A 14,496-nucleotide genomic window follows, 5' to 3' on the forward strand; every position below is an offset into this window, starting at 1 on the left:
TTTTTCTTCCCCTGTGTGGGCTGTGTTGCTTGTGTGCTTCCAGGGCTCAATGAAACATGCAGCGCTTCTGGATAACAGACAAAACAGAATTAGGTGCTTTGTTGTTATCCATATGCCCAAGACTAGGGATAAGAAAAGCCTTGTTATCTCTTCCCTCCCTCCTCTCCGCAGACCTTCAGCGCAAGGAGCCAGAAGCTGAGGGAAAACCTCAAAGGGAGTCCAGGTTCTTCCTCTGTCTGTAATTCGTGGTGGGAGCAACACGATGTAACGCCGAGCCGAGGCACTGTGCTTGGGTAACTTTGGGCCTGGGCAAGAGGAAGAAAGGCTGTGAGACAGCTTCTTGTCGGCAGCTTTTCCCTGCAGCCCGCCAGGCTGGCTGTGTTCCTGAAAGACAGGTCACATCCTGCCGGGCACGAGGCACCGGGTGAGGTTGTGCAGCCTGTGCTCCGCAGAACTGCAGACCACATAAGCCCTTTTTGAGTCTTGGCCTGTGAATACAGGAAGGACAGGCTGCAAAAGGTCCTTTATACAGGTGTCTTCAGGTAGGTGGAGAAGAGAGAAGCCTGAGTGACCTCCCTATTCTTCCATCTTGCCCTACAAATGCCCCCCACGGTTGTTGGCCCTTTCCTGGGAAGCACAAGGCCCTTCATTTCAAGGAGCTGTGGATCAGAGGTGGGAGTGCTCACGCTAGGGCAGCCCAAAGAGCCAGTTCACCCCTGAGGACACGAGGAGGAGATACGGACAGCACCAGTACACCCTGTTGAGCACCCTGGTGCTTATGGAAGGGTATTACTTTGCTCTAGCAAAGTTCAGACGAGCAAATGTGGACATCAAACAAGCTGTCCAGCTCTCTGTGCCTCTCCTTACCCCAAGAGGTGTCAAAAGCAACGTGCATCTGCACCTTCTGCCGTTGAAAACGTAGCTCCAAACTCCGAGCCGCTGGTTCAGCTGCTGTGCCAGATGCACGGTGTGACACAAGCACGTCTTCTGTCGGTGTGGAAAGCTCCTGTTGCGAGGTAGAAAGGACACTTGGGGGGAGACATCCAAAAAAGCCTCAGAGCAGAGCTCACCTACCTACCGCACTGCATCGAGGGCAGCAAAGCTCTGTGTGAAACTCAGTCTAGCTGCTGCCGCTCACGCCGACCCTGGATGCACGAGGTTTGCCTCGTAGGAGCCAAAAGGGAATAGCACCATCGGATTTCCTCCGTGCTCCCTCTTGATTTCTGCACCAGCAGCGCTTGGCTTAGGAGCTGAAAGCCTGATCCCAGCTTCTCGAGTGTCAGCCGCCGTGCGCAGCCGCCAGCCACCGAAGCAGAGCCGCGTCTTTCCCTCACCCGCAGCCTGGCTCCTGGCCCTCGGCAGCCCCAGCAGGGCAGGCTCTGCAGCCAGCTCCTGCTCTCCCTCGGCCCCAGTGCCTCGGGAAAGGGAAAACAGCGCTGAGGAGACCAATGAGCAGGGCCGGAGATGGCGTGAGGGTTGGTTGGGCACAGCCCTGGCAGGCTGAATGCCTCCGATCCCACAAAGATCACCGGTGGCGGTGTGGCCATCGGGCAGCACGCACGGAGCAGCCACCTCGTGCTTCAAAACACGAGGGAGAGATGGGCAGGAGCAGTCAAGAGCAGAAGCACATTTGAAGCCTCCCAAGCGTTCTGTGCATTGTTGGGATGTTTGTAGAGTGGTTTGCACTTCCAGACCCCGACCGAACTGCTGCGGTGGGGTCCTGATCATTTATTTTCCTGCACGCGTTGCCAGCTGGGCCGAAGGGCCTACCAAGCACGGGGGCTGCGTGAGGGCAGCGATGTGAGCGAGTTGTTGGAGCTATCTGACGCTGCACGTCTGTCTGTCTTTCAGTGCGTGCGTGTGTGCGGAGTATTTAAAACTTCTAGACAATGGTTTGCTGGGCAGCAGGGAACGAAACCCCTACTGAAGAGCCCATTGTTTACATCCATCGCGGCCTGTTTCGCTGCTGAATTAGTGCCCTGAAACACAGCTTACAACTCGGTTCTTTTTAGCTCCCCTCTCCTTACCCACCCCCTTTGCCGTTCCTTATGGTTGCTAAATCCCGCTGTTACCTGCTCCACACAAGCTTCCCAACTTCCTTCTCTCCCCTTGAGAGGCTTCTCTGTAGAAGCCTCTTGTCTGCACTGGATCACCTCCTGCTTCTGGTTTAGCCAATGTCCCCAGCCTTCACTTACCAGACTCCAACCTTACTGCACCAGTGTGCCCTGTGGGTGTACATTTGTATCTCAGCCCCTATTTGCCCACTCTCCAGCCCTTCTTTCCCCCTCCATTCTGTCCTGTTTGTCTTGGGCAGTGTCTGCATTGGGGTGGGAGCCTTCTCCCCCTCTTCCCCGTGTAAACACATGAGTGTGGCTGCTTGGCAGAGCTGGAACCTTTCCTCCGGGCTGGGTTTGTAGATGGCCCTTTTCTTTGTGAATCGGGGCTGTGTAGCTGGTTACCTGCAGGACGTGCTTGAGCAGCTGCTCGGACTGATGCATACCACGCTCCAGGACTGTTTCTTCTCTCTCCAGCCCTGATTTATAGATAGCTGGGGAAGGGAATTCTGGGCTGCCCTGTTTTGAAAACTATTACGCCGTGCTAAAAGTGGTGAAACAAACACAACGCTTGATGCAGAACCAGCTCCATTCAGTTTTCCCCATCAAGGGGAGGAAAAAGAAAAGCTTCCCTTAATTATCTATACAATAATTCCCCTCAACTCGTACTGCAGGGGATGCAGGTAGAGAGGCTTTTCCAGGAGCTCCTGGAAATTCAGACTGGGATTTCCACAATTAACAGAGGGACTGGGATATTTTAGTTATTTTTTTTTTTTAATATTTCTCTCTGGATAGGCAGCGTGTACATGTCATATAGCACAAACCAGCTGCAGCTCTGCAGGGCTTCTGTGTGCAGACCGGAGCGCCAGAACAGTGTGTCCTCGGGGATCTGCAGAGATGTCCCTATGGCTGGAGAGATCAGCAGGTGGGGAGCAACAGAAGACCCCAAAGATCTCAAGGAAGCACATGAAATCAGCTGAGAGTTGCCTTTAATGAAAGGGGTGCTACGTCTCGTGCAAATCAACAACTTCTGCTTCCCTGTCCTTTACACCTCTGTGGAATGCCCCCTGGATTTTGACTTGAGGGCAGTGGTGTAAATTTTGAAGTACCGTTTGTATGTGCTAGGACAGCGCTGGCCTCCTTTCGGGATGGAGGAGTTACTCTAAAATATGGCAAAATCATCAAATGACAAGAAACCCAAGGCTGTGTCAGCCCATGCCAAAGAAAATCCTGCAAGAGGGAGAGTCAGCTGGGAAAATTTACCCTGTTGCTACGGAGCTCGTTTTGTTGCGTGTATCATGTGCAGGAGGAATAATTAAAGAAATACTCCACCTGGCAAACGAGCAGCCGATCTGTTTGCCCCACTTACAGGACAGCTACACGTGCACTAAACCTGAGACACCTGGCAGCAGCGCTCAGCAGGTACAGGCTGCTAAGGGCCAGGTGGGGAAGCAGATTTTTTGTTAGAGGGATGAATGGGTTCTTGGAAGGCAGGGGAGGAGGGGAAATTCCTATTTGTCTTTCAAGTATTTCTCCCGCGCTGTTAAGGAAACCAGATTTGGAGAGCGTTGGCTCTGTAAGCAGCAAAGCTTTCCATTTCCCACTGCGGGGATGCTTTCTCTGGATTTCCACTACAGGTCGGTGGCAAGGGCCCGAGGCTGTGCCAGGAGCTCACGCCTCCTCCTCCCCGCACCCAGGGGTGATGCGTTGTGGCAGGGGAAGGGCTAGCGGGACATCTCCATCCCAAATCGCCTTCAGACCGAGTTGAGGGTGCAGTAGCGAGGTGGCTGTGTACCCCGGTGCGGTGCATTTCTAAGTGGGGAGGTTTCTTCCTTTATTTGGGCTTTGCCGTATTTAATCCCATGACAAATTTAGGCTATGCATCTTGAATTTGTACTCCTTTCTTTGTGACTTACGCAGCTGATCTTTGGCCCTCTGTTGCATTTGGGTCTCCTTTTTCTTCCTCCAGCTTCACAAATTCCCAATTTACATTCTTCTACCTGCTCAAGGCACCCTCGGACCCCGAAGCAGAGCCACCGTGCTGTTGTTTTGGCCTCTTATTTCCCTCTGAAAACACGGAGCCAGTAACTCAGATTAATTCCTGACTTTCTTATAATGATTCACTCCTCCTCCCTCTATCACCAGATTGCACGTTCCTCGCAAACCAAACCCGTGCAGGCCAGAAATAGGTCTCACACCACCACCTGCGCCTGCTCCCTGGACAACAGGCATCGCCTGTGCATTGTACCTGCCTCGCAGAGGACAGGGAAAACTCCTCATAAAGGGAAAAAAAAAGGGCAGGGAGGAAAAAAATAAAGTTATAAGCTCTCTCCAGCAGCTGCAGGTTTTTCTGCTGGCTGGTTTGGGTGATTTATAGTGGTGTGCGGAGCTTTGTCACCTTTATGCTGACTCGTTCCGATGCCGCCCAGAGGTCGGCCCGCTGGCCTGTGAAAAATGAGTTGTTGATCTAGGTTGCTGCTCCTCGCGGCCACGCTGCCAGGGCTGCCCTCCCTGCTCTCCGTCTCGTTGCAGGGCTCACCCGTGGGCTGAAGGGGCCCACCTGGGACGTTCCCTCAGCCTCTCTGCCCTGCTTATTTCATTGTGGAGATCCCCATAACATGACCCTAAACACATCTCTTCCACTTAGCGGGGAGAAGGGCAGCAACACCAGCAGCCAGACCTGTAGCCTTTGTGAGACCGGGATCTCTCATCTACGTGGTTGCTTTGGGAAGCTTGCAGGAGAGCAGCATGCTTCCATTATGATTATTTTTTTAAATGGGGTTAGCACGGAGCATGGAAAAACAGGGCTGGCTGCTGAAACATGCGCTGCAAAGGGGATGGACGCAGAGGGTTTAAGAGCTGAGACAGAGGTGTCTGAGCGTGCGGACTGCAGTGGGACATGTGCGGTGTGCTTTCTCCTTCCCAAGAAGTGCCGAGAACAAATTGTCATGGAAATGTAAAATACATTCAGTCTGTTTTGGGCTGAGGCAAGTAACAAGGGCCCTACAGCCTTGAGAGCCTGTGTGGGGAAAAGGCCCTGTAAGGAGACGGGGAGCTGCAGCCTGGTTTCTCCGGCTCCTGCAGCGCTCAAGCTTCGTCTGGGAACCACCTCCAGCAGTGCCCTTGTGCCATGCCTGGCACCCTCCCCTATCACCCTGCATGCCCTGGGTGGATGGGCAGCGCTGAGCCCACGCTCTGAGCATCCCAGCTTCTTGCAGACATCCTCCAGGAGCGGATCTCCTCTCTCCTGGCCGGGCCCCGTGCATGCCAGGGCTGTGCCCACGCCGGGGCCGGGTCCCTTCCTCTCGCCTGGCGAAGCTTGCGGTGCCGCTGCGTTGAGCAGCGCTTCTCTGAAAGCTGCTAAACAGACACGCTCAGCTCGGCCTTGACAGTACACCCTTTTCTTGAGAGAAATGAGAAGTTTCAATTTCAGTCACCAGCCTGTTTTTCATTAACCTGTTTTAGTCAGCAAGTCGTGGCTTTACTGTGCCACTCGCTCCAGCAGCCGCTCGTCAGCCTAACGAGATGGTGGAGCAAAACTCCTGTCCTCTGCAGAAAATGCAGAGAAGAGGCAGCTCTGCCCCAAACGTTAGAGGAGACTCGGTCAAATTAACACTCCAGTAAATGTCAAATATTTTAAATTTACAGGGCACTTTAAGCCCCAAGTAGGGAGCGAGGGGGGAAGGGATTGGAGTGGAGTTAATAAAACCTTTTACAACTTTTGACTTAATCTTTTATTCAGTGTTTGTATAACTCAGTTATCTGCTAGTTAATACCAGTATTTTTGATACCTCTCCAGAGCCAATACACTGCGAACCTTCAGCCCTGTTGGGTATTTGTGCTACAGCATATTTAATAGCCATGACAACAATTCAACAATTGTATAGCAGCCTCCCCTCCCTGTCTGAATGTTGCAGGCACCAGAGTGTCTCCATTGGAAAACCCCTAAACATACCGTTTCAGCCAAAACTGGTTTAATGATAGTCTACTGTGAGCTTGACAGGCTTAAAAAAAAAAAAAAAAAAAAAAAAAAAGAAAAAGGGAAAGAAAAAAAAAGACACTTTTTTTTCTCCCCCCCCCCACTCCCCCTATTTTTTTCTCAACTTCTTCGCTTCTTTTGAAAAAGCTGCCACTGGAAAACACAAGGCGAATTAAAAAAAATAAATTGCTTTAAATTGCTTAACAGGCTTGATGAGACAAAGACTGGTGTGTCGGAGTGGCTGCAGGGAGCTCTGCGGCTGCTTTTGTATGATTTCAGAGGTGAATTTAGATGGCTGGAAGATAGATGGGTGCCAGATGCAGTTTGACACAGATTCCGGCAGCTGCTCCCGCGCGAGGTTTCATTAGCGGCGAGTTAGCCAGCAGCAGAGCACCGGCGAGGCCCCGCACGCCGAAACGACGGGGAGAACAGGGAAACAATACAATATTCGCTAAGTGATTTTAATCTAGGAGATTAAATGACACCCAGACGGCTTCCCGATTTAAAAAGCCACCGTGGTATAAAGCTGGTAATGGCACTCGCTCTCTCCAGGCCCTCACCGCGTGTATTTACATTGCGTGTGCTTCCCCGCCCCCCGAAATGGGGAGAGAAGGGTAGATTTGGTGTTGCAGTCCTATTTTTCCATCGGAGCCGTGTAATGTGTTTTTAACTGCAACAGGAAGCATTGGCCTTGCTTCGACGAATGCTTACCTTGGATTGAAGCGCTCGCGTGCTCCCGCTACGCACAGGCACAGCATTTTGAGGGCTCAGGGCCATGGTCTGTAAAGCAAACGGCTTCCTTTTTCATCGAAGGGCACGTCCCCAAATCAGGAAGTCACTGGTATTTACAGGCCTGGGGAATTTGGCTTGGGTTTAAGTAAACCGGTGTGCTAGGATGGGCAGCTGGATAGAGATGGTGGCGAGCTGCTGTTCCCCGGGCAGCTGGAGGTTTGTTCTGGGGGGGGCAGGCTAAAGTTTGGGGTTTTGTGGAGGGAGAGAAAATGGGGTCACACTTAGTGGCTGTGCTGTACAAGCTGACTGGGGTAACAGGTGCTCAGGGGCTGCGTTTGGGGACCCCTGGCATAAAACAGCTTGGTGTGCTCCTGGTGCTGCAACAAGCGTACCCCTGAGGAGAGGAGGAGGTGCTCCCTCTGTTAGGCGGGGGAAAGCAGATAAAGCAACAAGGAAACAGAAAGCCTCTTCTTCCCTTCCTTCCGTGCCACCTGAATATCGCCGTTACGCATCCAACTGCTGGTATCACACTGCTGCAATCACTTGGAGTCCTGTGCTGTCCTCACGGCAAGCAAACAAAACATTTTTTTCCCAGTTAACGTGCCAGTTGGATGCACGCAGGTTGCCTTTCGCTCTGCACCGCTGTTCGCTCGCGAGCGTTCCAAGTCTGTGTCTAGATGCCTTCAGTGAGTACCCCATGCATGGCTTCAATTAAGCTTTCTATATTGAGAAAGTATGCCTTAATTTAGCAGGTTAAAGATATCTTTGTTACATCAGTTTGTTCACAGTGTGTTGTGACCTAATCAACCAGGGATGTAAGCCATTTCGTGAGGCGTAATTACTCAACAACAAAAAATGCCTCTCTTTCCTAAGAGCTGGGAGGGAGTTGGCTAATTGGGATCCATTTTGGTAGCGGCAGGTCGGCAAGCAGGAGGTGACTTTCCTGGCTGGCTCCTGGCTGGGAGGGAGAGGCCATCAGGAGCTGGGGGGCAGAGCCACAGCTCCCTGAGCCCGCCACGAGGGCACCGCAGCCCTGCGGGGGCGCCCCCATGGCGCCCCGGCGCTCTCCTTCACCAGTGATGCCGTCGACAGAGTTTGGCCAAAACCCATTCCTGGATGTTTTTGAGGGGAGGAATTTGAGTGGGTTGAAAATGCCAGACCTGCTCTGGAGCATTGCGAAATAGCTCTGATTTTTTTTTTTTTTTATTGTTACTGGAGGCGGGGGCATGCGCCGAGGGCTTTGTCATGTGCCGAGTCCGCTGCGTTGCCTGGTTAGGCCACGGCCAGGAGACGGTGCGAAGTTGAGAGATTCTGCTTATTGTGTCTCTACGAGGAACAGCTTATGACAGTGACAGAACGATTTCTGCTTTCAGTGCTTCCTCGCTTAGGAGTGTGGACTGCTAATCCTGCCGCGGAGGTGCCCCAGTGAGGCAGCTTTTAGGTGACCCCCTCTCTCGCCGTCCTGCTTTTCCGCTTCGCCACCAGATGCGTCGGTGAGGTGCATCCCGATCTGATCCCCCCCACCCACCCTAGCTTCAAATTTTGCTGAGAGGGAGGTGGAGAGGAAAATCCTCATGAATTAACATTATTTCCCTGGTGGGCTTTGCTGCCATTTTATCTAATTACGCCTGCTGTTTTCCAGATCACATTGTAAGCATTTGCATGAAGGGGCTTTCACTTACCTCCTCAAGTAAATTAAATAACAGCCCTTAGGCTGGGCTGACAGCATCATGCATTTTCATGTGGGAGATCAACAGCTCCCATACCTTGAGACGGGAAACGCTGAAATGACAGGGAAGCTCTGCGCTTTCGTCTCGAATTAGGGCAGCTAGACCGAGTTGGGGCTACTTTGCCAGTGCCTGATCCGACTCTTGCAGTGTGCAGGCTCGGTTGGGAAGAGGGGGACTCGCGGGGACCCACAGCAAGGCCAAGAGGAGCAGACCGTGCTTGTCGGCTCGCTCGGATCCACGGGCTACGTGTAAGATGTGCCGGAAAGCTGGGGAAAGCAAGCCTGTTGTCAGCAGACTGAAATGCATGGCCCTGGTAGAGAGCACGAAGGGATCTGCAAACCAGGAAAGATTGAAAGCCACAGACGTAAAACAAATGAGAGGTGCAGGCCCTGCCCTGAGGACGTTTACAGTGTGACTCGTGGATGGAGGAGGCCGGACTTGTCTTGAGCACTCGGGAAATCAAAACACATGGGTTTGACTTTCATTTCCACAATAAGCTTCTACTAGCTGTCCAGTAGTTTCCCCGTGCTTCATTTCTTCAATTTGCCAAATGAGGCAGTGGCCTGCCTGCCGAAATGACAGCCCGCTGCTCGCTTTGCCCGGCCGTTACTCGCAGCGAGTGGCCACCCCCAGGCCTGCCCTGCCCTCCTCCTCCTGTCTCGGGGCTCCTGGAGCCCCCTGAGCTGATCCCCTTCCTCTCCCATCCTATACAGTGCACGGACCAACCCAGCGAGCATTTGGTGAACGAGGGGGCAATGGGCCCCTACAGCAGGCAGGGAACTGAATCCCTGCTCCCGCTTGCTCTTGTGGGTCGTGAGAGGGGGGCAGCAAGGTGAGTCTGCCTAGCGGGTGGTCCCTGCGTGCTGGGGAGCCTCACACACGTCTTTCACCTAAACGGAGAAGGGCTGAATGTGTCCCCTCAGCTCGCTGCGCCTCTGCGGTGACAGCGACCCTCTCGGTAACCGTGTCTCTGATGCTGAAGTGCCTTCTCGCTTTTGCTGCTAATTCTTCTTTCCTGGTGCCATTGGTGAGGGATTAGGGAAGTCATGCAGATCACCAAGATCTGCTTGAAGGAGTCTGCAGTGACTCACTTCTGTCTGGGGACTTCTGCCGAAGAAACTCAGTTGACTTGTTTTTCGCTCGAAAATCAAGATTTCTGTTCCATCAAAACAGACTTCCAGGTTGAAGGTGGGGGAGAGCTAGAAAAGTCAGCGCGATGGGGGTGTGAGCGCTTTCTAACTCGCACGTTAAAGCATCTTGGCTGTTGGAAGTAACCGGAGAACGGCTCGTGTAATGCATTGCGGTGTCTGAGATGAATTTGGAATGCCAGTGAGATACTGAGATCTATCAAACAACAAGCCCGTCTTTCACTTTGTTCACGTTTGGCCTCGTGCCTCACATACGTGGAGTTTAGCTCGGAAGCAGCTTGTCGGTCGTAGCCCCAACCCACCGCGTGCAGCTCTGAGGGACGGCGGCCGCTGGACGCGAGAGCTTCAGAGCTGGGACGTGGCAGGGACGCCCCCAACGCTTCTGCTGCAGGACACGGGGTGAGCGAGTGGTCACCACGAGGCTGCCGTGGTGGCGTTCGCCTTTACGAATCGCCGGCTGCAATTTAGCACGGCAATCATTCCTGCAGCATGAACGTGCGTGATGCTCACGATGCGAGACGCACGGCTGCTTTCAACAGGTTGGGTGAGATGATTCAGGACTGATCCAGCTCCTTGGGTGGTCAGGTAGTATGCAGCCCGTGGTGGTTGTTATTCACTCCTTGTTGGTGTTAGAAAGCTTTCTAACAATTCATGGTATCTCTCCAGCTCTCATCCCCTTCTCTCTTTTTGTTTTATTTTAATTATTATTATTATTATTATTATTATTCAGGCTCCTGCTGCATGCATCCCCCAAGCAGGTGGGAGGGCGAGTTGGTGGGAGATGACTTGGCTTTGTTGGAACTTCACTTAATGCAGGGTGGGGGCAGAGAAAATGAAGCTAAATTACGCAGATCCCGAAGGCACAGCGAGTGTGCTACATCACTTGTGAGCATGACTAGAACTGAAAATGAATCACAGCCTTGTTAGACACTGTATGTGTCAGTGCATGTGGGCAGAAATATCATTCAGTGAGAGAGGGAAAAAGACAGAGAGAAAGAGACTGCATCTTTTAAAGCGTGCTGGTCCCACTGAAGCAGTTGTAGTATTTAATCTAATGGGTGAGAGCGGGGAAAGAAGGGGGCAGCTTCTGTAGGATACTTTGCCACGTCGTTTTTTCTTCCTTTCTGAAGGTTCAAGAGGAGGCTGGTCCTCTCAGCAGTGACATCTGAAGTCTTTTCTAAACCAGACAAGGCTGTAATTGCAAGTTCAGGTTTGAACCCACTTTCGAGGAGTTTATAATACAACCACCAAGACTTATTTTGGGTGAGATTTGAATGTGGAGTCGCTTCAGCCTGCGTGTTCATTTTGCATTAGGAAGCAAATTTGATTTGCTCTTCCTGTAGCCTTTTGGTGCACACTCACACGAATGCAGTGGCACACCCATGTGCACACCAAGCTCGTTTCCCACATTCCAGTCACAAAAAGCCAGCCTGGAGCTGTAACCTCGGTGCTTGCAGCTGTGTGATTTGAACAGGGCCCGTCTCTAACCTGGGAATTGGTTTTGCAGTCAGGTTCTGATGGGACACAGCCATGGCAGGTGGTTTGATGGAGACTTGCTGGAATAAACTGGCCTCCAAAATCCAGTATGTATGTGTTCGTACTCCAGAAGACACCACAAATGATAGTAATATTTCTCAAGAAGCTCTTCCACCTTCGGCAGGAGCCTGTCCATGCCAGCTAGCAAACAGCAACCATCTTAAAATCCCCCATCCTGCCACCCAAATACCACAATTTTTTTAAAGCCAGGTGGAGTAAAGCGGTGTGTTCTTTCCCACATTTTGTGTGTGCATTTCTGTAAGTTGTGCTTAGCCCTGCAGTCTGCTTCCCTCTTACTTCTCCGGGAAGCAAATGGACTGCAGATCAGGTTGCCAGGTGCTTCTGTCTTGGGTCTGATATTACCAGGTCTGTGTGGACAGCCTCCTCCCGTTTCTTCTGCTTTTGAAGTGTGTCTGCTGAGCACTCACACAGGTGGCAGAATCCGGCCCTGGCCTGCAGTCAGCACTATGCATGATGTGGAGCTGTACTCCTCTGCAAGGGGGACAGTCTCACCTCTCCAAGAAGCATTTGGAGGATGGAGAGGGGAATGTGGGAATGTATCCCCCTTCGTGAAGCCAGAGATTGTCTTTGCTCAGCATACACTGGAAGCCATGGGAGGAGCGCGATGTGTTCCCGAATGACACCTGATGGAAGAGCCTGGCTGTTGACAGCACCAGACCACAAATGAAAACTTTTAAGGAATTAGAAAAACAAACCATCAAGCAACAGATTGTTAAAGCTGGTTTCCCTGAGTACCCCGTCACAAGAAAACAGAGCTGCGTGTGTAGGTATCGTGGGCACTGCAAGCTGGGCGGGCTCCTCTGAGAGCAGCTTGAGATCCTACTCCATAGCCTGAAGTTGAACCAGAACAAACTTGTGTTGTGTTGTTTTATTTCTTTTTCCCCTCCTGTGTATGTTCCCTTAGTTTCTCATCCAGCCAGTGCTGGCATGGCTAAGTCTCTTGGTGACTGGAGGTTTATGCTCTCTTCCAGGCTTTTGTCCCCAGCCTGCTTTCCTGTATCTCCTAAAAGCTTTTCGTCCTAGTCACCCTTCTGCCTGAACCCATCCTGGATAGGGTTTCAGAGGGAAAGCTTTTGTCCTAACGCGTGCAGTGAAGGCAGCTGGAAGCCCAGGTGGGTTAATCCGAAGCGTAGAAACTCCAGAAATCCTGGGGTCGTGCTTGAAAATGCTTCCTCCACAAAGCTCAGCCTGTGCTTCCCGCGTGCTGCCGTCTGTGGCTCTGGTTTTACAGCAGGCTCAGCCCCTGGTGCCAGGCTCTTCTGCTGAATTTGGGAAGGCTGCGTGCAGGAGGAGGCAGGTGATCGCTGCCGGTGGTGTCTGCAGGCACTGGCCCATGACATCTTGTGTAATTTAAAAGCTGATGGTTCTAGACGCTGGCTTGAGTTTTAAAAGAGCGGCTAGAGCTGCGTGGCTTCTTCTTTATCCCCCTCCCCACAGACCAGGTGCTCTGCAGTTTCTGAACACAAAGTGGTTTCTGAACGTTAAGAGGCATGTAAACTGTCTCCAGCTGAGGACACAGCACTGCACCTCCCCCTGCACCAAAAAAATAAAAAGAAAAATAGAAGAAAAAAAAAGAAAAAAAAACTACCACCAGTAACTTTTGAAAATCCTGGTCATCGTGTGGCTTTCCTAGAACGTCCTTCCTAAATGAAACGGGAATAGCTTGTGATTTTCTGACTCTTAGATGTGACCCTTCTGGGAGAAAGGCAAGGAAGGGATCCATACTCGCAACAAGAGCAAGCTTTTAATTACTTAGAGCAAGAACATGTTCTGAAAAGTAAAGATTTTAGACTTAATGTGCGAGGAACAAAAGGCCGTTGTGAGCTATGTACAAGAGTTGCTGAGAGTTTGTATTCTGCCCTTTTTTTTTTTTTTTTCTGTGGGAGTTATTTCCTGTTGTTGACTAGAGTTCTTTATTTAGAACCACCTAGCTACTGAATGACGGCTAGCTCGCGAAAAGAAAAAGTGTGATTAAAACTTGCTAAGGCTTATTTCAAGATCTCCCCGCTTCCATTAATTTAAGGTGAATCTTTGCTAAATAAAAGAAGAGGTTCAAAGCCACCAATGCATTTTCTCCTCCTTATTTCGCCCACATCAGCCGTGACAGTGAGCAAAAATATGCTGGGAGTCTGAGGTCTTTCACCTGAACATCTCATGGAAGACGATGTTTTGTTAACAAACCTGCCTTGTTTTAGGTTTTAAAACCCAAACAAACCCAGCAAATGCCCGGTCTCCTTTCTCCCAGGTAAGAGTAATGCATTTTTTGGGGGGGCCACTCTTTTTGTTGGACCCCACAACTGAGGTAGGAGTGCAGCACTTGCACTTTCCCAGCTGCTCAGATGAGGAAGGGTTTCCTTTGAAGACTGCTGCCAGCAAAAAGAGGTTTCTGGCTGCTGACCTGCATGGGAACAGTATTTGTGGACGTGTGTTGAGTCAAATTATCAGCGCTTCGACATGTGCTTAACTTCTCTTGCTCTTGTGGCATGGGCTGAACATCCAGCTGAGGAAAGTTAGCAGAAGAGGCTGAAAAAAAATAATAAAGAGAAGACTTAACCTGAAGGTTACCAACACTGGATTATAAGTGTAGGTAGGCAAGAAAGGAGCTGAGGTTACTGACTTTGTCTTAGCAGGAATCAGGCTAGGAATGTCCCCTGGGTGTGGGTGATTAGCAAACGCCCTGGGGCATGAGAGCAGCTGGACATTCATCCCTCCTGGAGCTGGCTGCTCACAAAGTCTCTCACCAAGGGTGGCGATTTCTGCTCAGCTCTCGCAAGGAGGCTGGCCCCTTTCCGCGAAGTGCCTGCCCGCCGCCCGCTCTTGTGGGCAGGCTGTGGGACAGGAGCGATGGCTGGCCTGCGCCCTGACAGCACTGCACAGCTTTCCTCCTGCAAACAAAACTGCTAAGAGGCTGGGGGGTAAAGCTGGGGGCCTGCAGGGAACCTCTCTGTAATGGAGAGAGGTTTGGGAGCCTTCTGCCCATCCCTGTGTGCTGGGCAGGGCCCTGCTTGGGAGAAGAAGCAGGGAGAGCCTCGGTGATATTCCTCACCCCTAGATGGGGGTGACCAGGCGGGAGAGCTGCCTCATCCCCCAAAAACCAGAGGCAGATTGGAGGGACATTACCTCCCCAAAGTCACTGTGGAAGGGAGAGAGAGGTGTGAAAGAGTGGGCAAGGTGGCCTGCGGTGATAAACTGTGGCTCCTCAGCTTCTTGCTTTGTCCTGGTGGTAGATCCTAAATGGCGGGTGGGTTTGCAAGGCTTTAATGTAGCTTTGTTTGGGAATACTAATTAGGTGTAAG

At 51.6% G+C, this 14,496-nt stretch overlaps 1 protein-coding gene across 2 annotated transcripts in view; it reads left to right on the forward strand.

The window, feature by feature from the left end:
* Window positions 1–14,496, forward strand: part of SERTAD2 (SERTA domain containing 2) — a 121,618-nt gene that overhangs the window by 80,063 nt on the left and 27,059 nt on the right. Inside the window, exon 5 of one of the 2 annotated variants that reach the window (XR_011808000.1) lies at window positions 172–13,261. The exons of the other annotated variant lie outside the window; for it this stretch is intronic. The gene's annotated coding sequence lies outside the window, so the exon portion shown is untranslated. Of the gene's footprint in view, window positions 1–171; window positions 13,262–14,496 lie in introns of those variants that run through there. 2 annotated transcript variants of the gene reach the window in all.

This window comes from Anas platyrhynchos, chromosome 3, assembly GCF_047663525.1.
Source record: "Anas platyrhynchos isolate ZD024472 breed Pekin duck chromosome 3, IASCAAS_PekinDuck_T2T, whole genome shotgun sequence".
Lineage (NCBI taxonomy): Eukaryota > Metazoa > Chordata > Aves > Anseriformes > Anatidae > Anas > Anas platyrhynchos.